This window comes from Polypterus senegalus, chromosome 10 (genome assembly GCF_016835505.1).
Source record: "Polypterus senegalus isolate Bchr_013 chromosome 10, ASM1683550v1, whole genome shotgun sequence".
NCBI classification, from domain to species: domain Eukaryota; kingdom Metazoa; phylum Chordata; class Cladistia; order Polypteriformes; family Polypteridae; genus Polypterus; species Polypterus senegalus.
The window spans coordinates 76,736,336-76,762,706 of NC_053163.1; the positions used below are offsets into that span (position 1 = coordinate 76,736,336).

At 37.4% G+C, this 26,371-nt stretch overlaps 1 long non-coding RNA gene across 1 annotated transcript; it reads right to left on the reverse strand.

Moving 5' to 3' along the window:
* Positions 1-17,013: 17,013 nt before the first annotated feature.
* On the reverse strand, positions 17,014-25,663 carry LOC120536236. The gene is made up of 3 exons (XR_005635078.1): positions 25,516-25,663; positions 24,517-24,659; positions 17,014-17,033 (listed from the first exon to the last, which is right to left on the reverse strand). It is a non-coding gene; the product is annotated as an uncharacterized LOC120536236 (long non-coding RNA).
* Between the last annotated feature and the right edge of the window lie 708 nt (positions 25,664-26,371).

Genomic DNA, 26,371 nt, shown 5'->3' on the forward strand with positions numbered 1-26,371 from the left:
ACGGATGCATTCAAGTTGGAAGTGGGATTTCATCAGGGATCGCCTCTGAGCCCTTTTTTATTTGCAATGGTGATGGACAGGCTGACAGACAAGATTAGACAGGAGTCCCCGTGGACTATGATGTTTGCTGATGACATTGTGATCTGTAGCAAGAGTAGGGAGCAGGTTGAGGAGACCCTGGAGAGGTGGAGATATGTTCTAGAGATGATAAAGGTCAGTAGGAACAAGACAGAATACATATCTGTAAATGAGAAGGGAGGTCAGTGGAATGGTGAGGATGCAGGGAGTAGAGTTGGTGAAGGTGGATGAGTATAAATACTTGGGATCTACAGTACAGAGTAATGGGGTTTGTGGAAGAGAGGTGAAGAAGAGAGTGCAGGCAGGGTGGAATGGGTGGAGAAGAGTGTCAGGAGTAATTTGTGACAGATGGGTATCAGCAAGAGTGAAAGGGAAGGTCTACAAGACAGTAGTGAGACCAGCTATGTTATATGGGTTGGAGAAGGTGGCACTGACCAGAAAGCAGGAGACAGAGCTGGAGGTGGCAGAGTTAAAGATGCTAAGATTTGCACTGGGTGTGACGAGGATGGATAGGATTAGAAATGAGTACATTAGAGGGTCAGCTCAAGTTGGACAATTGGGAGACAAAGTCAGAGAGGCGAGATTGCGTTGGTTTGGACATGTGCAGAGGAGAGATGCTGGGTATATTGGGAGAATGGTGCTAAGGATAGAGCTGCCAGTGAAGAGGAAAAGAGGAAGGCCTAAGCGAAGGTTTATGAATGTGGTGATAGAGGACATGCAAGTGATGGGTGTAACAGAAAAAGATGCAGAGGACAGAAAGATATGGAAGAAGATGATACGCTGTGGCACTAACGGGAGCAGCAGAAAGAAAAAGAAGATTAACATTTAACATTCTCTTTTTTCTTTTCAGGTTTTCAGCAGTGGCATTTTGGCACCAGTGATACTAGAAGGACTGTGTATATTTTAACTGTTAACAAAACCTACTACATCAAATCTTTTAGGCCAAACAATGAAAATAATAAGGAACTATTTAAGCACATTTATGTCCAGTGGGGGATGGGTGATTTGACATTAGAACCTGCAGATATATTTTCTACAGCATCCCACCAGTTGGAGTATTTATTATTCTGTTCTCCCTGGCCATCTGACCTTAGCAATCATTAGGGACTTAAAAAATAATTTAGCAATTTAATCCATAATTAAGTACTATATCTGTTACATGCTTATCTGTGTTATGTAAGTGCATTGTTCTGATGTTACAGCATAATAGATACTGAGGCAGCCAATTCAGCAACTTGGAGACCAGCTTGATTCAAGGTATGCAAATCTCTAGTTTGTTAACAAAGAGCAGGTGTGAAACTACAAAAGCAAAGAAACACATAGTATTCATTATATAACTCAAAGGCATGCGAAACGATACAAATAAACAATCATGGTTACAAACACACTGAAGTGGCAAGTGAACAGCTATTTTTAACCTATAAATAGTTATACATAATGGTTAAGTTTTACATATATAAGCTTACTAACTATGCTACCAAAGACTTTAATAGGCTGCATGAACTTGGGTGCTTGAAGAATACATAGGGCTGCTGTGGATTTATATTGGTGACACCCCACTGTAAGGTGAATGAAGAAGGGCAAACATTATGAGGATTGTACATGTTGAGCATTAAACACAACTGTATAGATAATAATAAAAGATTAGTGTTTATATAGAAATAAATATATCCTACCCAGTTTTGCAGGCATGACATGCATTTTGTTTTTATTATTTATTATTTTCAGTATTTTATTTATTCTTTTTTCTGTTTAATGTCATGTAAACCACTTTAAGATTCATTTTATGTATGAAAATATGTTATATGCGACAGTCAACTGAGTCAAAGTACCTTGCATTCTTTCCTTTAAACAAACATCTCCATGATTAGTAGCAGCTACTGCTGCACAGTACACACAATACCAAGTGAAGCTGTGTGTAGATTTAAAACATGTATGAGTACTGCAGGGAATGAAAAAATATGCAGGCTTTTGTTTATTTAAACAATCTGAGTAACAAGCATACTCAAACTAAAAGAAGTGGGATTTCAAGGTGTTGTGGGTGCAAGATTGGCTCAGACATAGGAAGCAGAGGGTTATGGTGCAAGCAACATAATCAGAATTGGCTGACATTAAGAGGGGTGTTCTGCAGAGGTCAGTGACAGGGCCGCTGGTATTTTTAATATATGTAAATAATTTAGATAAGAATATAAGTAAGAAGCTGGTTAGGTATATACATGCTACCAAGCTAGGAGGTGTCACAGACATGCACATAGGAGGCAGCTAAAGGGTCTAAATGACAGTAAGTCCATGCCAGACCAGGAGGTGGCAGAGTGCACTGACCTTTTTTCTCACTTTCCTGCAGACCATTCTTGGGAAATTCCACCTGGCCCTGGTGACGTTACTTCCGTTGAAGAACCCATGACCAAAGAGACTTCCTATTCTGGCCCTTTTGATCATAGACATATATAGATAGACGCCACATTCACTGTGTTGCCCAGCTGACACAATACATCAGCGCATCCGCCATATTGTGAGTGGCAAAAGTGCCATTTAAACTAATACAGGTAGACATGGAAACCGGGTTTTCTGATGAAAAAACAATAACGTTTAAAACAGTATCGTTTACATACAACAGATTTTGGTGAATTGTTTAAATTCAATTATTTATATCCATTTATACACTAATAATGGCAATTATTAAATAATAATTATAATTATTATTAAATAATTCCTCCCATATAAGTAACATTTCTCGGACTGCTTTCTTCCATCTCCGAAACATTCTAGACTTCGTCCTGTTCTTACGCAACACAGTACTGAAGTATTGGTTAATGCCTGAGTCACCTCATGTACTGTATAGATTACTGCAATGCTATTCTATCTGGCGTCTGACAAAAACGTATCCATCGCTTACAACTTCTTCAAAAATTCTGCTGCCAGGATAATAACCTGTTCCAAATCCACTGAACATATTATACCTATTCTCTCTCAACTTCACTGGCTCCCGGTTCACTACTGAATACAATACAAAATACCGCTCTTAACATTTAAAGCTCTCCACAGCCTCACTGATCTCCTACAGACTTACACACCCCCTAACTCACTCAGATCCTGTAATTTGAGAGTATTCAGTCTGGCAATATGGTGCAGCCTTAGTTTGTGGAAGACAGACACAACTAGAGACATGAATATAAAATGATGGTTGTCAATTTCAAACTGTGTTTCCTCAATGTGCTCCTTGAGAAAAAACTCATCACCCGAACCAATCTCAGCCCGAACAAACTAATTGATCAAAGATACACTGACAGCTTGCCCTAATGTCGACTGTCGGATAACATGCTCAGCTACTTTGACCACCTTGACTGTACCCTCAGAAGGAATCATCAAATCTCCTTTGTTTTTTAATGTGAGCAGACGGTAGCTTTGATCATATGATGCCGGTAGAGCATCTGTTACCAAACTAGCACGGCACACATCACAGGACAGCTTTTTAGCTGTTAACAGCTAACAACAATCTACATAGTTAGTGACTAAATACGTTTAGCCAAAACATTGTGTGGAGGCTCACTTGAGCACATAAATACATAGCTTTGCTAGCTTAGCCTGGCATAGCTAAAGTTAAGATTATAAAACGGGATTTTTTAATGGCCAAATATAACCAAAACAATTGTTCAGTCTTACCTATGAAATGTAATCCCCCGGGATCTAGTTTGGAGTGTACAATGGTTTGTACAATCCCAAGTAGTATTGGCATGAGTCATCTTTATCCATTACTTCATTCCACAGTGGTTCCACTTGCAATACGTTGATGTACGATGCTGCTGGTCATGTGGCATCTAGTAATTCTATGTCTATGCTTTTGATGATGTCACATCCAGGTCTGAACCTATGGAAGAAAACCCTTCCGCTTCCACCCTCGATGACTTCACTTCCTTTTCTGGCCTTTCAATCCGCCTTATTTGATTAACCTCGTCAGTTCTGTTTTGGACACTGTTCTGAGCACATCAGTGCTAGCAATTTAACCATTTGCAGCCAACAAATATTATAATATTATGTTCGCACCCCTACAGGTTAAAAAAGATACTGAAAGACTACCTTCACATTGCTCCCTTGCTTGCTGGGCTTACTTGCAACTGATGTATCGCACGAGCCGCGAAACTTCAAAGGAGACTTAAAAGTCCAAGCAGCACCTGTCAGTTTTTGATTGTTTGCTTCTCTCTCTCTCTCTCTCTCTCTCTCTCAGACCTTCCCTGCTCCTGATGTGCACTCCTTTGAAGAGGAAGATATGTTTGCATTCTTGTACATTGTTTAAATGGAACTGTCATCTCCATCTTGTCAAGGAGTCAGTTTAAACCTTTAAAAAAAAGAGGCATATGTTTGTTTGCAGTGTTTGAATAAAGTTCCTCTCTCTACAATCTCCTGTGTTTCTGTGCAAATCTATGACCCAAGCGTGACAATGGATGACTGCCACAAACCTTTTTATGACTATTGTGTCTGCTTTTTGTGACAGACGATTAGCAGATAATCTAGAATCCATTGAATCATTACAGAGGGACTTGGACAGCACACGGGCTTGGGCAGAATTATGGTGAAAATTAAAATGAAATAAATAAATTAAATAAAGACTAAAATTAGTGCAAGTAAAGGTAAAGTATTATAGATATATAGTAAAAACTTAGGTTTGAATACACAATGGGAGGTCTGAAAATCAAAAGTACACCTTATGTGAAGGAATTAGGAGTGATAGTGAACTCTATGCTATCAACTTCCTGACAGTATTCAGAATCCATTAGGAAGGGAAACAGAATGTTAGGTTATATAGCGCCCTGATCTGTAGAGTACAAGTCCAAGGAGGTTATGCCCAAGATTTTAATGCCACAGTGAGGACTCATCTGGAGTACTGTCTACAGTTTTGATCTCCAAGCTACAAAAAGGACATACAGTAGCAGCGCTAGAAAAGGTTTGGAGAAGAACAACTAGGCTGACTTCAGGGCTGCAGGGGATGGGAAATAAATAAAGGTTAAAAGAGCTGAGCATTTTCAATTTAAACAAAAGAAGATTAAGAGGAGGCAATGATTCAAGTGTTTTAATTTAAGAAGGCAATTAATACTATGGATCAAGACTGTTATTTTAAAACAAGTTCATCAACAATACAGGGATACAGTTGGAAACTTGTTAAGGGTAAATTGTGCGTAGTTGAGAGATTCTGTAAAACCCAGATGGACTGATATTTTAGACTTCAAAAGGTTTCAGAATGAAGATGGGCCAGGGAAAAAGAGAAAGACCTGGTCACCCTAAATATTTTTAAAATTGTTTTATAGCATCAATTTGAACTGTTTTCCCAAAAATTATGCTAGCATCTCAAAAACACTAATGTATACATACTTACCACACTTTCTCTAGTACATAGTCACACTTTTTTAATACAAAATGTGGTAAATTAGTATAACTTATCCTTTAGAAAAAAACATAAGAACAGGTTATTCTACCTGTACTAATGTGATTAGTTATGTTATTTGTTCAGTTTATTTTGTAATCAGTTGCTTAGTGGGCATTTGCCAAATGAATAAATTAAATAAATAGCATTAAGTGGATAGGACAAACAAGCCTGGTTAGGCTGAATGGCCAGTTCTCATCTAGATTGCTTTAATGTTACAATGAAACATACCATAAATGCAGCACAGATGATTAACCCGCTGCCATTACGATGCCCACCAACACCCTACCTCATCCTGAGTCAGTGTATACAGCAATGAATAGCTAAAGATTGACCACAAGGAAGAAGTAAGGGTCTAACTACAGAACCTGTACAGTGCACAGCAATGAGAAAGCATAAGTAGAAAAAGTAGAATAAAATGAGCAGAAAAGAGTAACAATGTGAGGCTGTTTATGCAGATTTTGAAAACACTTTGTTTACCTCATAAATGAGAAAACTTTCATAGTTATAGCTTTCCATGAAGAATCTAAGGTTGCACCTCAGTATTAAAAGGATTTGTAACCATTGGTCTGCAAGCTGTTAGAAATGATTACTGCTAGATAAGATTAGTTTTCCTAAAAAAATAAGTAAGATGCATTTTTACCATTCTCTTTATTTATTTTTTACTTAAATTACTGCATCCACAGATTGATTTTGCTTAACATCACAGGAAGTATGAGTTCATTTGAGCAGCATATACGAAAGGTATATTGACCTGTTCTGGTTTAAGACTCCATTAATGGAGCACACGATGGAGGCTCCTCTATATGCATATTTTTGCTTTTAGTACGAGACATAACAGAAAATAAGTCTTTAGCCTACAGCAGTGTGGGAATGACATATAGTATGGCAGGCACCGTTACCTTTGTATCTTTGAATATATTTTCTGAACCATATCATACTAGTTAGCTTAGTCTGGTGTCGGAGCCTCAGAATTCAGAATCAATGGGAGCAATACAGAAACCTGTTGTGGATGGGTTTAATTTTATTTTCATGCATTTAAAAGCAAGTAAATTGAAAACAGATAAAACAACCCTAAGAAAACAGTGGAGAACCAATACAACTGGAATAGTAGAGCCACGGCATACAGATGGACATTGCTTCTTAAATAAAGTGATACAATAATTAAATTGTAACAATACAGTAATGCATGCACATCAGAGGCACACTTTCAGGGCTCATCCAAGGTATGCAATACCCGACTGGGTGAGAGGGGTTATGGCTGCTAATAGTCTCGTCTTTTTTCTCTTCCGTAGCAGCGAGAAGCCACCCTTTGAGCGCATTTAACCCCGCCCCTCTCGGCCTGAGAGCAGTTAAAACCTGACGCCCCCAGATGTCGACATCTCATTTGGACCTGGACAACTTTGAGGATGAAGCCCCAAGATTCATAGTTGCCGTTAAGAGCTATTCTTGATATCGGCAGAAAAGGCCATTTATGTTTTGTTCATTATTTGCCGCTAAAATTAAAAGGGATGACCCAGCTGGCGCCCCAAAACTTCAGTCAGGCATCCTGTGTTCCTTCCACCCAGGCACAGCATTGTATACTGCTGTCTTCATCCATCCATTTTCTAACCCGCTGAATCCGAATACAGGGTCACGGGGGTCTGCTGGAGCCAATCCCAGCCAACACAGGGCACGAACCAATCCTGGGCAGGGTGCCAACCCCCCGCAGGACACACACAAACACAATCGCCAATCCACCTAACCTGCATGTCTTTGGATTGTGGGAGGAAACCCACGCAGACATGGGGAGAACATGCAAACTCCACGCAGGGAGGACCCGGGAAGCGAACCCGGGTCTCCTAACTGCGAGGCAGCAGCGCTACCACTGCGCCACCGTGCCACCCTACTGCTGTCTTTTTTGTTTAAAATCCATACTCTGGTTTTAAGGATGCACATTATACTCTGCCACTTAAATGAACATAGCTTTTTTTATGCCTTTTATTTACATTTAATGCCACTCACTACTGTCCTATTAGTGTGGCTGCAGTGCAAGCAATTGTTTGGATGCCCCTCAACTTTTGAGAACAGAGTCCATCAATTCTTTTAATTATCCTGTAAGCTCTTTGCTTACTGCCGGCTTACATCAGTCTACAAATTGCACTCCTTTTTACAGGCAACTGAATTATGCATTGTAGGCACTGAATATCAGCTTTTGAATTGTGAAAAAACACAAAGGATCCCATTATTCCTGCTTCTAGCTGGATATTAATTAGCACATGGCATTTTCTACACTAAAGACTATGAATTTTATCAGGTGTCTTTGGTTTCAAATGTAATACTGTGGCTTTTGTGATCTCGTTTTTGTTTTTATGAATCTGTATTGTTAGTGTTATTAAAAAAACACAATGCTTCTTAACCATGTGAACATGTTAATTTTATACTTCACACTTAACGCTTGTTGTTTTTCAGTAATTCATTTGTCCAAGAAACCTTTATTTGTGTAAAGAGTAAATAAAACAGCAAGCAAGACTACGGTTAGTTGCCTTGGACCTGGACCTCTTATTTTAAAATACATTTATGAATAAAGCTTTTTGTAGCTGCATCTTCACCAGTGACACTTTAAAAACAATCAGCATTACAAGACACATTCATATTCAACATCAGCTCAATTAGCAGTTTGGATTGCTTTATTCTTTGCTGGTGCCAAGTATTTAGCTTCTTCCAAAGATTCTTACCCAGTGATTCAGCAGTCAGTGTGAATAAGGTTCATTTACTTAATTAGCAGAAAGCAAACTGTATTTTTAAAACATATGTAACTGAGGAAACAAGAACAATTAAAAAAAAAATGTGGCTGAAAGCAGCAATGAAGGGTGGCTAGGCTTCCAAAAATTCCACTCTCATTTTGCTCAGTCAAAATAAGAATTGCATTTAATGTCAAGCAAACTTAATTTCATATTCTATGTGGTTATTTAATTATAAAGAAAGTTGAAAATATGTTTTTATGGAGTAAGTAAATTTTAGAGAGTCAATTTAGCGCTTGAAATAGCACAAATCCTCAGCTGCATGCTATCTAATACCCAAACTGTGGTAGTGCTCTATATTTATGTGGCAGCTTATGAGGTGTTCATCTTTGTCTTGTTTAAACAGATTAGAAACACAGTTGTTGGAAAAGGCGGGCAACAATTAGGGAATCTCTACAACTGAGTATCCAGTTATGAGCAGCTTTAAGCATCCACTTTAATGATGAAGGGGCTCAGTATGCCACATTTGCTGTTGTTAAACAACTGCAGACGCAGAACTTGAAAGGATCCAAGCCAGAGGTGTGAGTATATGTATAACTTGAAACATTTCATCTGGAACATCACAATCTGTTCTTTCACTCTCTGTAACTAATGCCTGGCACCCTGCAGCCACATATATAGCTCTGACAAAGAGTAAATCTGTGACATCTCTAAATAACAGTCGTAGGTGACATGTAATATCAAAGCTAAGAAAATGCATTTTGGCAGTTTAAAAAACTTAACATATACTATACATTAAAACATGCATCACTATTAAGCACCAAGCTCTCACGTTGGAGATATTTTTAGTTATTCGCCAGAATGGGTTGTATTTCAAGTGATGGTCCTGTTTCTTTATTCCCCAAACATTTTGATTGTAGCTGGGTCACATTAATGTTTCCATTTGGTTACTCTTCTCACAGATCTGATTTTCTGTTGTGCTGAAATAGTGCCTGTAAATACCCAAATTACAACTTACAATGCTGGCTTTCTCAATTCATTTTTTTTAGTTTTGTAATATCCACTTCTTTATTGGTGTTGATAGCTTACTGACAAAGCTAAGACAGCTACCAAGTAAAATGAAATAAAAAAAACACATTTGCTGATAACAGCACCAAATATTGTTCTATTCATCTTGAACATTTTTGTTATAACCACAGATTTTTCAGCTAACTAAAATTATTTTCAGGACTTTATTTTAATTATCACATATGCCTAAAAGAATGGCAAAAAGGGCAGGAAAATCATAAATATGCTGTTTAAAAACTTTTAATTAAAGCATATTTATTGAATACAAATATCAAAAATAAACACCAAATGTATTCAATAAACACACAAAACCTGAATACAAATGCAAATTAACCCTCAATAAACTAATGAAAAAAACAAAATGTGCAAAATCAAAACTGCAAAGCCAAAAAGCCCAATATCCATATACTATATCCACAGAACCAAGAAAAAATCCTTGGCAGCAAAACTCCAAATTTCAGACAACAATTGAATATTGTAATGTCAAGGGAAGCTGAGAACACAATCTGAGAAGCAAACTAGTGCTACTGGAGTGATGCAGTGGTACAAAGAACTTTATATTACACCCAGGTGGTACAAAGAGACTAATTAACCCTTAAACTGCCGCAACCGGCTATATTCGGTTCCCAATGCAATTTTCTAGCATGCCAGAGCCAAGTATTTTCGGCGACATGCATTCATTGAACGCTGTAACCAGCTATAGTCGATTCCCAGGGCAATTTGCCAACACTCCGGAGCTGATCAGTCATCCATCCATTATCCGACCTGCTATATCCTAACTACAGGGTCATGGGGGTCTGCTGGAGCCAATCCCTCAGTGGCATACATTTGTTGAGGAGCCAGCTCATGAGCACTGCAGTGTCGGAAGCATCACTGTCACTGGGATTGAGCCGCTGCACTAGACTAGGCTGCCAGCATCAGCGTTTACCTCTGTAAGCTTGCCAGTTCAAGTGCAGTTGGCTCAGTGATTTACTGAATTTCACCAATGGCGTCAGTTGCACCTTGTACGTATAATAATCGGTTGTTGCAGTAGTTTATTTAGTAGTTTTTACAGTTCTTTGGCAATATGTAAAATGATCAGTGTTGCAGTAATTGTGATGCTCTTTGCATGAAATAAATAGGTGTTACATTAAAATTTCGCTTTTTCTTGGTGAAATGTGATGTTTCCTTAAAAAGTGCAGCAAAAAGTATTTGGCATCTGGGGGGATGCATTAACCCCCCAAGTAAGTGGCGGTTTAAGGATTAAAGCACCTGGGTCTTGGAGTTAAATTGCCAAGTCTCACCCCTCCACCATCAAATACAATAAAACACATGAAAACTTAATTAAAGGAGGACATCAATAAATGAACAAAAGAAATTAACAGAAGATTTTTAACAATTATTGAACAATTAACATAATTAAAACTAAAATAGAATAGCTCATATCACATATGCATGTTTAGGAGACAACAAAAGGGCTTGAGTACATGTAATTCCACGCCAGACCATGGGGTGGCGAAGTGCACTAATTCTCCCTCTCGATCTTTTACAGACCATTCTAGGGAAATCCCGCCTAGCTCTGGGGCAGCCAACGACGTCACTTCCAGTTCCGGTCCTGATGACATCACTTCCCCTACTGGCCTTTAAAGCTGCCATCTTGTGGATAATAAGGCAGTTCTGTTTTGGACTCGATTGTGTGATTGTGTGCAGCCAGGAAAAATTATATGGGTGGCTGCCCCAAACCTTCGCAATGTCTGATGATCATTCTTCTTACACTCAAAAAGAGAAGAAAAAAGAAAAAACAAAACAACAGGGTGAGATCATTACAATTAAATTGTAATGTTATTTCCTCTTATATATTTCCATTACAATTCTTGTGCTCATCCAGCTTGGTGAATGCAATGAAAAATTGTTGCCAAGTAAAAAAAACAAAAAAAAATAAAACAGCTTTAACTACAAGATAAGACTAACAGACTGTGCTTGCAGATTGGTGAGTATTTCCAAATGAAACACCATTCTTCAAAATTGATCTACAGTAGATTTATTTTATGAGTGAGCCGACAGTTTTTTAAATATAAATTAAATTTTATTATTATGTTTCCATTGTCAGTAAATTGTGGATATTCAGGAAAGGCTCATCCTTCTGTATATATGAACTTTGTGTTTTGTGTCACTCTTCAAATAACTCACCATGGTGCTGGTTTGTTTGCATGTGGTGGGCATTTCATTCTTATGTGAATATGGCCAGCGCTAAAATTAGAGGAATGGAGGAAGAGAGCTTTTCTAAGCACTTAGAGCTAACGCAAACTTTTAGTCACTATTGTTTAGGACAAAATGTGTAAAGTAATTTTAAACTAAAGGGCAAATGATAGTTTAGAATCAAGAGATGACAACCAAAACCAAAACGAGATCCTGTGATAATAGTCATCATTATCCAAGAATTGGTCCTAAAAGTAAAAACTAATTGTCAAAACAAAAAAAGAATGGTTTATTGTCAGAAATACCTAGGCCAAAGTTCCCAACCCTGTCTAATATAATATTCCTACTGAAATCCTGTTCACTACATGTTTTTAAGTTGCAGTCTAAACCATGTACACCATAGCTACCATACTGCCATGTTTTATTGTGACAGCATAATGATATCAAGTGACCTCACACACAAGTTTATTTTATTTTCTCGAGTGGCTAGGTTCAGGTAATTTGTAAGTTCTATGTCAAAAAAATCCAAAATGGAAAGTAAAACCAAACTTAAAACAAAACATTTCAAAATAGGAGTATAAACCTCATAGCAAGAAATATGCCATGGTCAAAAAGTCAAAAACCTAACTATTCCCTAAACAAAAAGGATAAAGATTTCTCTTTGCTCATTCTAAATTTTCAAACTAAATCTACTTAAGTAAAGTACATAGCACCTTTTTTAAGTATGTAATAGTGTGGCTTAATTGATATTGAGTAATATTCGCACCAAAATGAAATAAATATAATGAGAATTATGAAATTATGAATCACCTGAAAAAGTACATAAATAAATATACACAAATAAATAAACATACACACAGGCACAGATAAACATACTGCATTGATATATATTGTCAAGGATGTCATGGATTGGCTGGTATGCTGGCCAAGCTGAATGATTTCTTGCTTGCTCAGGAGGTGTTTATAATGTCAGTCCTCATAGAAAGATGGGCAACCTGGCTGTGAAGGTACTGTAAATGCCCCCTTTTCCAGGTCAGGATAAAAAATATAATGGATGATGGAGAGAAGCAGCCTCCCGGGGCCATATGCCCCCCCAATATGACAGGTGCCAGCATTCCTCTGTTGTATCAACCATGTGCACACCCGCAGGGCTACATGGAAGTTGTAGTTCAAAAGTGCAGCCCTCTAGGCTTCTAGGGATTTACAGGATGAAGAATTCATTGTTTTAATAAGGTACTGCCTCCTGTGTGCAATTATGGTGGCCCCAGAAATACTCCTGTGTCTGGAATAAAGGAAGCTTGCCTTGGAGAACTGGATGAGAAAGAAAGAAAGAAAGAAAGAGGAGTGTTTATTGTGAAGAAGAAAACTGTGATAAGGTATTTTGTTAAAAATAAATTCTTTTCAACTTATATCTGTGTGGTAGTGTCTGGGGTTTGGGGCTCTGAGATACCCATACAGGTCATATGTTAATGTGTCATTATATTATAAATATGCATAACTTAAAACTCATCTCATTATTAGAGACAGAGATAGATAGATATTAGATATGATAATATATAATTTTGCCTTTTTATTTCGGTTCAATGGCTTTTTAAAGACAGCATTTATTTAAAAATGTGACTTTTCCAAAAGATTTTGGCACATTTCTAAATAGATCTTTTAATTGCTCATTTCATGATGGGATCATTACAGGTTGAACCAATTCTTACTGGTTCAACACTTGTTGTTGATTACTTTTCTGAAGAGCACTAATCTGTCCAAGCATCCCTCACACATCGTCAGTTTGTCTTGACAGTTTGCTCTTCAGATAGCTGGGGCTAAATGCTTGAGTGAGAGTGAACCACTAGACAGGTAACGGGAGTGCCTACATTCCACAAGCCTCAAGAGCATCAAGAAAATAAGTTGAGACTTAATAACATTAACAGCATCCTCATGCAGGAGTCGTAGATTGTTTTTGGTGGATCTTAGAGACTGACAGAGCAACAGTGAGGAAGGGTGATTGGAGGTACTGATAGTATTATATTTTATCCCCAGTATGTGATTGTTGTTTTATGAGGTACTGTGGATTGTAACAGCAGAAAAATATAACTAGATCATTGATACGCCAGTCATAATAAAACACAAAAACAGTCTAAAAACGTGCACTGTGGAGACCCATAGCATAGAAACTGACCAGAAGAAGAGGGCTGACTTTAGGAACAGAAAGATTGTGAAATAAACTCAAAAACAAAAGTTAATACTTAAGAGCACACAAGTTTTTTTGTTTTTAAATCAGATACCTTATTTGTAATTATAGTCAGAAATTAACTGTAAAACATCATTCACCCAGAAAATTGCCAGGGCCAAAACATTAAGGTGTAAACCAAGTCAACTGCAAGACTAAGAGGCTGAAGTAGAATATTGAATGCTAAACATTCTATAAGCAAGAGGTCATTGATTCAATTCATAGCTTACACAAAACAGCTCATGCCACTGCACTGCAGTTTATCAGGTTGAATCAAGAGGGCAGACTCTAGCAGCTACGTATGATGAGACAGCAACGATGTTAGCTTGTAGCAGCTTGCAATGTGTCAAAAAAAATTTTACTTGAAAAACTTTCTTAAGCGAGTAAATATAATTCCAACAAAACTTCCTTAAGCAAGAAAGTATAATTCAAACATTTATATAAATGTAACTTTCAAAATATATCTTATAAACATAAAAAAATTACACATTTTTTGTTATTTCAATAAAAAGACAAAAGGAGTCTCCCAGTTTTCAGCAGTCGTTAGGCTCTTAAAGTAAAGTTTAAAAATGCACGTTAAAATAATTCAGATTATTGCTTTAAAATGTGCCTGTAAAATTGCCTATTGCCACTCTTGCTGCCTCTAAATTATTGCCACACAGAATTTAAGAAATGTCCTGCTTAAGATCTTTGGTAGTCTAACATCAAACCATCATGAAAAGGCACATTCGGAAATAACTACTGTAGGCATTAAAAGAGACCCTTGGAAATGTGCTATTTGGAAAAGTCCCTTTGAGAAATAAAATCATTCTTTAAAAGCCAAGCCATTTTCAAATAAAATCTGCAATGATTAAACTTAACATAAACACATTACTTAACCAAATTAAAATAATAAGTTTGTATTTCATAATAATTAGATGGCTTTTATTGAATTTGGTATTGTCAATTTCACACCTTAATGGCTTTTTTATTTATATTTCTGTACTTTTTCTATCCATCCATCCATCCATCCATTATCCAACCCGCTATATCCTAACTACAGGCTCACAGGGGTCTGCTGGAGCCAATCCCAGCCAACACAGGGTGCAAGGCAGGAAACAAACCCTGGGCAGGGCGCCAGCCCAGCGCGTACTTTTTCTATGTGATTATTTATTTTGTAATATATTGCCATTACATTCATTTTGTTTTGGTATAAATGTTATTTCATAAACTAGCAGCCTTCCACTTTCTGTAAGATATTGGTTTGTACCATAAAGTAAATATATAGCTACATTTATTTAAAAAATCATTCATTAAAGACAAATAGCTTTTTGTTTTCTTAAATATTGAATATGTTTTCTCATTTTTTCTTCCTTAAATACAATTAGTATGCATATTATTTGTTCTTTGTAATTTGGTTATGTTTGATTAATGTTTTCATTATGACATGGTTAGTAAGTTGTTTTTATCCATTTTTATTTTTATTAAATTTAGGTTAGTTATGGTTGCTAAATTAGTGCCACAAGAAAAAACAATTTATGTTTAGCCTACTTTTTGGTGACAAAACAAACAGAACAACACTATTTCTTGAATATTACTTTATGTAAAGTAAATAAAGAAATCAAAAATCATTTGCAGGGTAAAATTAAAAAAGTTATTTTAATTATATTTTACAAAATGTTGTGCATATATTGTTAAATTAAGTATAAGACAATTTGATCTGAATTTAAAAATGAAAAAAAAATTAAGTTGTGCTATCATATAAAAACCATAGTTGTTCTCATTTGCTGTTTGTCTTTTGTAAGTGTGTTTGATTTCGGTGACATATTGCAAGTTAATTAATCTAAGTGGGAAATTAAATTTAAATCATAATAGCACATTTAAAAAGTAATAACAAAATGAGATTAGAAACAATACTTTGACTTAAAGTTTTCTTTAAAGCAAGCCAGAGAGAAAAATCAGTATATTTGCCATGAACAGCTCGTTGTAAAAATTAGTAGGGGAGTCTTGTAATTGTGGCATTTCTTATAATTGCAAAGCAAGTAGTTACTCCCATGTACTTATTCTGAAAGAATTCTTTGTTTTAAAAATGTCTGTTATATAAACAAGAATTCATCCATGGATACATCCAAGACTTCTCTTCATGCCAACAAAAAAGAGCAGCAAGGGTTCAACTAGGAAACACACAAAGTTTTCTTTTAACCCAACATAAGTCTAAATTAATAAATACAGTACGGACATACTAAGTAATATGTCACATATACCATAATTAAAGTATTTACACTGTGCATATGCAGTATTAAGATGGGGAAATGTTATACATGTTATGTTATATATGTATACATATGCCCCAATGATTTGCCACAGTGCTGTACCTGAAAACTATTTCAGAGGGTGAAATGCTAACCTTTACATTTCTTATCTCCTTCTTTCGACTGCTCCCGTTAGGGGTTGCCACAGCAGATCATCTTTCTCCATAGCTTCCTGTCTTCTGCATCTTGCTCTTTAAACCCATCAACTGCATGTCCATTCGCACCACATCTATAATGCAGTCATTTTTTAAAAAATTACTATTACTTGCTTTTCATGATCTTTAGTTTGTTTCCAATCAAGAACAATCTCTTGTTCATTTCTGATTTTAGATAGCTGTTGTAGTTCGCTATGAATCAGTATAAAGGAAAATGTATTGCTATTTATTTTCCTGTATTTTATATATATTCCTACTATGTTTGTATTTTTACATCTGTTTATTTTATAGAACAAAGGATTACTGGCAGCTACACTTTTACCTGGCAACAAAATGACCATGTGATAATTTATGTTTCTGATTATCCTAGTAACTTTCCATAATCTACAGGATGGTTAACTGTCCTCTAGCAGTTGTTGATTACCTATGTATGTTTAAGTTTTAGGGATGCCTTTTTTCAGTAAGAGCAGCTAAAGAAGAACTAGAATTCACTTTCTACCCTCCAATAGATCAATTGAAAGAATTAGACACAACTCATACAAAAGCGATTTCAGGGTGTTTATTTAAATGAAATCCACAAAAACCATTCAGATGCTTTCTTTAGAACAAATGTAAAGATGGCTGGCTTTTTGTTACTGAGTAGGAATTGTCATACGAATGAACCAGACACATCAAAAAGGTTTGGGGCAGCCACCCTTATATTATCCACTGGCTGCAAATGGGTAATTTGTTGTTAGTTGTTCACAGGTCAGAGTCCAAAACAGAACTGATTTAAGGCTGTAAAGATGGTGGCTTTAAAGGCTGAGGCAGGAAGTGATGTCATCAGGACCAGAACTGGAAGTGATGTCATCTGGCCCGGAAGTGGCATCATCATTGGCAGGATTTCTCTTGAATGGTCTGCAGAGGATTGAGAGAGAAAGTCAGTGCACCTCATCACCCCCTGGTCTGGTGTGGAACTACCATTATTCATGCCCTTTAGCTGCCACCCAATTCAAAGTGAGTTACAGTATGTAGAGGATATCTTTGGAACAAGAATTGTAAACTACTCTGGAACTTTTACTTGCTTAAGGGAGAGGTTAAATATTTTGTTTTTAGTAAATAAGAGCAAATTGAATACACATAGGTATCCATAGGTGTAGAAATACGGTGAGGTCCACCGTTTACTGCCAACACTAACAGATTCGGTAGTCAGGGTTAAAAGATGGACCCTGAGAAGAAAAATAAACCATATGTGAAGGAAGGTAAAAAAAAATCCAGGATATTAATAGAGCTGTAGTCAAAATCAAAATGCTAAATCTAACATGTACTCTAAAGAAGGATCACTAGAATTTCCTAAACCAAAAAGTGCACCGACATCACACACACACTTTTTTGTTATTTTCCAATCTCAGATGCACAAGCATATAAAGTGTCTTTTTTAAACTACACCTCCAGCAACTGAGTAACGTGTTGTGGCTGTGGGACAACAACATGGTGGCACCCATGGTAAAACAATATTGTCTTCTGATTGGGTTGTGGCCTCCAAAAATGTTAAAGAACACCCCTGGAAAAATATAGGGTCTTGAATCACTGGCTGTGGGCTACTGCAGACTGGATAGAGTCTTCTCTTCATAGCAGAAACTGAGACTTTCTTTTTGCAACCACTGCTAAGCTGTGCTTGAAGCTGTTGTGCTGTGAGATACCTATAACACACACTGGTGACCCTCAGAAACTTGTCTTCTGATTGGGTTGTGACTTTGGGTCTGCCAGATCTCTTCCTTTCAGTTTCTTCCAGTTTTCAATTGCCTTTGGATTATGTAGGACACCGTACTCACTGACACTTTGTTTTTTTTTTGTTTGTTTTTTTGGAATTTCTGTAAATGAAAGGCCTACACTTCTAAGGTTACTAAAGCTCTGTCTCATTTAATTTCTTAATTGCCATTTTCTTCCCAATGTCTCTGAAGTAGTACTTCAGATTTTCCAATTCTGCTTTAAGACAGACAGAGGGTTTTTAAGTAATCAACAGAAGTTGGGACACCTGTGTAAATTGTTTGCTTCACCTTGAAGGGCTTGCTTTAACACTAGAATCACTGAAGCCTACGTAAAAAGTCATAATCCTGGGCCCCCTTAAAATCCTTTGCACCTCTTCAACAGCATCTTTTGTTTTGCAAATGTATCATGCAGCCTGCTGTCCCATCCCCCTACCGACACAGCTGAAGTTCTTCCAGCTCAAGTCTGTTTATCTGGGTGTGAGGTGCCTGCAGTTGTATAGGGTAAATAATATATCGTTATTTACATACATTTCGTGTGTGTTTTTTGTCTACAATGATCTGAACACCACTTAACTAATGGGGTATTTTGCAGATTCTCCTTTTGATCTTAGCACCACTTCACAAGTGAGGTGTTTGGTCTTTCCCATTAGTTTATCCTCACTTTCTAGAGCAGGGTTCTCCAACACGTCGCTCGCGAGATACCGCTGGCTTGCACCCCCTTTCCAAGTAGCTCACCAAAAGGTTAATGAATTGTACATAAATTTGAAAGCTTGATTAGTCAAATTAGGGGTGGGTGAGCTTTCCAAAAAATCATATCATGATCCTTTTAACACAAAATTACGATCCACGATCTGAATTGCAATCTATCTTTTCAATGTGGCATACACTTAAGAGAATATCCGGACTCAAACTCATCAAGACATAAGTAACACTTTATTTTAAATATGAAACAAAGTTCAGTTCAATTGTTCTCTCATTCACTAGCTAAGCAGAGTTAAGGAACACGCCCGAAGCTGGCAAGTGAGTGAGGAGAGCACATCCCTTCTCTTCCCCTCCCTTTGTCCCGCTGCATAGATCTCGGATTCGTGCAAATAAATCGGTACCGCAAGTGAACTATGATACATAGCAAAATAAGAGAAGTCGCAAAATGAATCAGAATGTTCAAGCAAATTATAGAAATAAAAAGATCTAATCCATTAAATAGTTCTCTCGTGAAAAGCGTACAGACATACAGACAGAGAGACATTAGATTTTATATATTATATATTAGTAAACCTTCAAAATAATGTGCAGTTAAAGTCTCAACAGCATTCTCAGCATTTCTGCAGCTTAGTAGAGCCAGATAACTATAAGAATCTTCACCAAGCAGCTGTGAAAATGTCCGCTTTGTTCGGATCTACATACCTCTGTGAGTCTGCCTTTCCTGACATGAATGTCATGAAATCAAAGTTCAGAACAAAACTGACAGATGAACATTTAAATGACTCCTTATGAGTGAGCCTACGTGGCTACACTCCACCATACACCTCTATTGTTGACTCCATGCAGTGCCAGTCATCTGACTAACTAGAAAACACATCACACATGCAACAGGACATGTGATTACTCCTATGAAGTGAAACAGTGACATGTAACAAAATGACAAATGAATAAGGGATATCTGTGTATTTGTAATTGCATTGTTTTGTTTTGACAGCATTCATGTTTTAATTCAATAATGTGAGATACACTAGAAAATGCATACAGACATACAAAATGCACTTGCAGGTGAACTAAATATTTTTTGTGATGTTTTAATGAAAAATGTGACTTGTGGACACCAACATTTTGTAAATATTCAGGCAAAACAAGCTAATTCCGATTGTTTGGGTTAAAATAAGCTATGAGAATAAACGTTAGAAAACATGAGTAGCTCTCTGCCATTTTAATTTTGTAAAAGTAGCTCTCAGGGGAAAAAAGGTTGGAGACCCCTGTTCTGGTGGGTTGTTTGTTACTTATTTACCTCACCCTAACCTTGGATATTCAAATTGCTCATTTCTCTAAAGTGAGGAAGACCTCACATGCTAAAGCTCTAAGCTATGTTTAGTTAACCCTTAAGTTACCTCAGTTTTAATAATTCATTGTTTAATAATTCATCATTTAAGTATATTCTTTAATAATTTGTAAATTATTATATATTAACTAAGAATCCCATATTACTAATTAGAAAACTGACTGGATCATAAACTTGTTGCTGCTGTGGCTCTCTAGGACCTGTTTGACAATCCAGAAATTATACTTAGTTGACTCAATCAAATTTTTCCAAATTTACATGATAAGCCCAGTGCAATTTCTTACCTAGAAACAGGTGCACTGTTTGTAGGTTGCTTGGTAAAGGTCTTGAACGCTGCAGTGATCTAGGCATACACAGCTCAGGTGTACTTATGTGCAGTCTGACCTTTTCAGTTCCACCACACGGAATGAAGGCTAGAGCCCTTTTTAAGTAACCCATTGGTTGAATTTTTGTGAAGTCATTTAAATGTTCTGTAAACTTGCACATTTTGCTATTTTGGAGTAGTTAACATTATCAAGAATCAGATTTATCATTTTCATAAATCATGTCAATTATTTATGTATAATACAATTTTCCTTTTGCCCATTGAACAAAACATGCAAATTTATGAATCAATGATAAATTCTGACATTTTGTAATTGCAAAATATTTGGTGTTTATGTGCTTTTTCTGTAGCAATTTCAGCAGATATTTTATCATTACTCATTACATGGCTTCTCAGGATGGCTCTGATCATCTGGTGTCTCTCTCCAGGCTCTGCATTGCCCCACCAGATGTTTCAAAAATTTCCACCTGAGCAAATTTTGTAAAGAATTGTTGTGGAAAGATAAGGCAAGTACCTTCTAAAACAGTATTGTATTAGTATAATTACAAGGTGAATGTATAGATCCAAAATGTAAAGTGTGAACAATTCTATAAGTTGTATCATGATTAGGGCATGCTTAGCTGCTACTAAAACTAGTTTGCTAATATTTTATGAAGATGATATAACTAGTAAACAGAGAAGCAGAAAGTTTTCAGACATGAACATAAATATCTCATATGCTTATATATTATATCAAGAAATTGTTCTTGCCTGTCCATCTGTGTTGAGGGAGTCCCATGCCCTATTAAGGGTAATAGGACATGCAGTCCTATTCCGTTCATTTGAATATGCTCTGGTCTATGGTAATTTTGTGAGTGTTGTATTTCCTTTGGTGAGTGCAATGGTAGCGCTGCTGTCTTTCAGTAAGGGGACTAATGTTCACATCCTGGATTCCCCCTACCCAGAGTTTGCAGTTCTTCTCGTGTCTTTGTGCGTTTCCTTTGGGTACTCTGGTTTACTCCCATTATCCAAACATTGGATTGGCGATGCTAAATTGCCTGTTGTGTGTTTGTGTTCTCCTTGTGATGGACTGGATCCCGGTCTAGGGATTGTTCTTGCCTTGTTCTTGTTTGCTGGGTTAGTTTCCAACTCCTCCTCGACCCTGCTCAGAACAAAGCAGGCTTAGAAAATGGTATAATGTTTTCTTTGGCTTGACCTGTTTTGTTTTTTTTATTTTTACTCATAGATTTTTGTTTTTGGAATTCTTTGCTTTGGATTGCCTTGTAGGCAACTCTTTTTGCACTTTTTGTATTATTATTATTATTTTTTTCATTTTGTCTCTTTTATTCATAGAGACTCTTTCTGGAACCTCTCTATGTATGCGGGAGTTTTATGGTTCTCCCCCTTGTAAAGTATTCATCCATCCATCCATCCTCTTCCGCTTATCCGAGATCGGGTCGCAGGGGCAGCAGCTTGAGCAGAGATGCCCAGACTTCCCTCTCCCTAGCCACCTCTTCTAGCTCTTCCGGGGGAATCCTGAGGCATTCCCAGGACAGCCCAGAGACATAGTCCCTCCAGCGTGTCCTGGGTCTTCCCCGGGGCCTCCTCACGGTTAGACGTGCCTGGAACACCTCACCAGGGAGGCGTCCAGGTGGCATCCTGATCAGATCTACTCTGAGCCCCTCCCAGATGACTGAGCTTCTCACTCTATCTTTAAGGGAAAGCCCAGACACCCTGCGGAGGAAACTCATCATTCTTTCAGTCACTACCCATAGCTCATGACCATAGGTGAGGGTAGGAAAGTAGATCGACTGGTATATTGAGAGCTTTGCCTTACTGCTCAGCTACTTTTTCACCACGACAGACCGATGCAGAGCCCACATCACTGCGGACGCTGCACCAATCCGCCTGTCGATCTCCTGCTCCATTATTCCCTCACTCGTGAACAAGACCCCGAGATACTTGAACTCCTCCACTTGGGGCAGGATCTCGCTCCCAACCCTGAGAGGGCACTCCAACCCTTTCCGGCTGAAGACCATGGACTCAGATTTGGAGGTGCTGATTCCCATCCAAGCCGCTACACTCTCGGCTGTAAACCGATCCAGAGAGAGCTGAAGATCACGGCCTAATGAAGCAAACAGGACATCATCATCTGCAAAAAGCAGTGACCTAATCCTGAGCCGACCAAACCGGACCTCCTCAACGCCCTGGCTGCGCCTAGAAATTCTGTCCATAAAAGTTATGAACAGAATCGGTGACAAAGGGCAGCCCTGGCAGAGTCCTACTCTCACCGGAAACGGGTTCAACTTACTGCCGGCAAGGCTGACCAAGCTCTGACACATGTTGTACAGGGACCGAACAGCCCTTATCAGGGGCCCCATATTCTCGGAGCACCTCCCACAGGATCCCCTGAGGGACACGGTCGAACGCCTTTTCCAAGTCCACAAAACACATGTAGACTGGTTGGGCAAACTCCCATGCACCCTCCAGGACCCTGCCAAGGGTGTAGAGCTGGTCCATTGTTCTGCGACCAGGATGAAAACCACACTGTTCCTCCTGAATCTGAGGTTCGGCTATCTGACAGACCCTCCTCTCCAGGTCCCCCGAATAGACTTTTCCAGAGAGGCTGAGGAGTGTGATCCCTCTGTAGTTGGAACACACCCTCCGGTCCCCCTTCTTAAAGAGGGGGACCACCACCCCAGTCTGCCAATCCAGAGGCACTGTCCCTGATGTCCACGTGAAAAGTATTTCTTGCTATTTCTTGCTATTTTATGATTTACTGGAATATTTCAACTTTTGGAGCAAAGCCAGCTCTAGAGTGGGAGTCCATGCTACCTCAGGGCAGGCTGGTGATTATACTGGCCTTCTTGTCTCTCAGTCATGACAATCTGGGGTTACCAGAAGGTGCTCTGGGATGAAGGCCCTAAGCGTTTAAGAGGTTGTGTTTCACCCTGGAATGAAAGGACTGTCACAAATTAGCTTGGAAATAGTCTGCTTTCTGCAATGGCTTACCTGACAAGGAGGTAGTGTTGCCAGAAATCAAAAAGAGAGAAAGAAAAAAAATAAAACAGAGAGGTGGGTGGTGCTTGAGGCACTCTCATTTAGGGTGATATTCACTCGAGTTTATAGACATTACATGAACGCTGCACTGCAGAGTGAATTCTAGCCAGGCAGCTTTGGTTTGTTTTATCCTGTCATACTTATGATACTTTAATTTCTCCCTTTCATTATTTTTTTCATTCTTGAGTTTGTATAATAATCTAATTCTTTTTATATAAAAAATGAAGACATTGGCACCTTTGATTTTAGTTAGGGCAGCACATAAACATACCCTTATCATAATATATGAACCTGAGCACTCTTTGTTGTATATGTGGAATTCACTTGAAAAAATATTAAATTCACAAACAGTAAAAAAGTAGCAGAGCACTTCATTTAAATCCATTTTCCTTAACAACGATGACAAAAAGAGTTCTTTGAACAGACTGCAGACTTGTTTTTCAGAGGCGGCTGTGGCAAACATATAAAACTGTACACCCACACAAGGTACAAAAACAATGCCCATAATTAAAAACAATTATGAAACATATACAATGGAGGAAAAAAAAAAGAAATCGGTCATTCAATGAATCAATAAATTTGAAAAAAAAAAAAAAACATTTTTCATCTTCATGAAATATTTTAAGCCAGGAAAGAATAATGAAAAAATCTGGAACAGGTTTACTTGAAAGCAAATGATCTTTTTTTCCTCCACACTTGTAAAGCATTTTTTTTTTCTGTCTTACAAGATACTGCCACTTTGGTCTTAATATTTTGAGGAAATTTAGGCTAAAAAGTGCATTAAAGCCTAAGGAAAAAATAAAAAGAGCAATTACCCTTCCAGGAATGTGTAGTTTACTACAGCATATTCATGTCTTTATAGAAATGTATCAACTGACATATGTATTGTACAAAATGTATTATTTGTATTTCTGTTTGGGTGATGCATATGTCAAAAATAGAACTCAATATTAAATATTGTGTGCCACTTGAAATACTGTTCTGAGGCCTAACATGTCAGGTGAATATTAAATATTATGTGCCATTTGAAATACTGTTTTGAAGTCTAACATGCCAAGTGAATAATAATGTGAGGATCACTTTCTTTACATTGTACACAATGCACCCATATTGACCACCATATTAATTCCTAATTGCTAACCCAGTCCTCCTCCACCTTCTGGTGGAAACAGAATGGCCTGATGTCTGTGATAAAATGTTCAGGATCCTTACATTTTAGGCTTTTCCACTGTAGACCCTTTTCAAATCTCTTGACAGGACTCATCCACTGTTAACTTGTATCCATACAGCATACAGACGTTCATTTTCTTTTCTCTTTGAACAGCAAAGCCTTTTGCTTTCAATACCAAGGGAGGCTAAATGGTGAGAAGAGGAGAGATACACACTTTTATGCTGAAAAATATAACCTCAAAACCTATATATGTCAGTCAAAATGTAAATTTTACAGCATTAGACTGCCCTTGAAATGTACACATCAATAAAGAGAAATAAAGGTAAAGAAACCACTACAGAGAGAAAATATACAAATAAAAACAAAAGAGACCTGTCAAACACAACCTACCCTGAACAGAAGCGGTTGTCCAGACATCAAGGGGCTTCAGTATGTACGACTATAATTTTTTTCTACAATTGCTATATTCAGCTATATAAATCATGCTTTTCAAACTAAAAAATGAAAGAAAAAAATCTTTCCATCCTGATGTAAGGAGAATCAGTTTTCAAAGTGACTGTTGCAACAGAACATATACCACTGTATTTGGAAAACAAAGCTTTTGAGAAAAGGTTCAAACGGGAGAATAACATGATGATCCCTTTATTAAAAAAGGCATTGTATAGAATAGTGAGGGGGAGGCAGGCCGAGCCAGGCAAATGTTCATTTGCTATGAAAAGAGGTGAGCGGGTTAAAGTACAGAAGAATAGTCTGGAAAGCAGCTGAATCTAGCTTTTTTAGGCAATGTAAATTAAATGCTGTGGATGTTCCTTAGGCATTGTGATCAAAATAGATTATTACACAATGCCCAATTCTTTTCTTAAAAGCTTTAAGTTTTACAATCTGTGCCATCATTCACCAGCTTTTATTACTAAGGTTAGGTTGTATTACGACTGTATATCTTCAGTTTAGTTTTCTGTACATTATTCAAAACCATTTGCAAAGAGCTTTTGTTTGAAAAGAAAAATATATCACTATATTCCAAAGATCGATTTACTTACCTGCAGAATTTGGGTGATGTTTTGTACCTTTGCCTCTGACTGTGTTATTTTACATTTGTCCATATTCTGGAGCTGCCTAACCAGAAGCTATGATTACTTGGATGGAAGACTAGTACCTCACAGGACACTTTGACAGGCACATTGACACTAACTCATTCTGACGTATTTTAACATGCAATACTGCTCTTTGGCTGTGGAAAAAAATGAGACTATCAGGAAAACATTTATGTGAAAATAAGCAGAACATGTAAACCACAAACAGAACAGGAAATTGACTTCTAAATACCTGAAACAATGAGGAAGCAATGATAATGCCTGTGCCACTTGTTTTAAATACAACGTAAAACAGAAGGATCTTAATTATATTGTTTTACTTGGAACCACTTAATACACTAAAGTTGGGACAAGAAGCAGACTTTTGAATTGTTCTAAATAGCTACAATCTTAGTCTATTAAAACAGCAGATAGAAGATGAAAACATTGAAGGAAAGACTAATGCGAATTTTACCCATAAAATGCATGTGAAAAAGAGGTAGACTAGTATACAATTGGCAAGCTTAACTTTTAAGAATTTCAGCATGGTTTGCTTATTATTAATAAAGAATTAACTATGTTTTATTGTCCTTATTATCATTTTCTACACACCACATATTCCATTGGGTCCACTCCTTCACGGAGTCTTCTTACCACAATTTCCACCCAATTAAATTGACCTTATGCACATAGATATTATATTACACAATGTAAAAAAACAGCAAACTTATCCTGCTGGTTTATGAAATGAACCACAGAATCCGATTCGAAGTTAAGACCATGAATCTACAGTATACTAAAAAAAGGCAAAGCCCTCACTGAC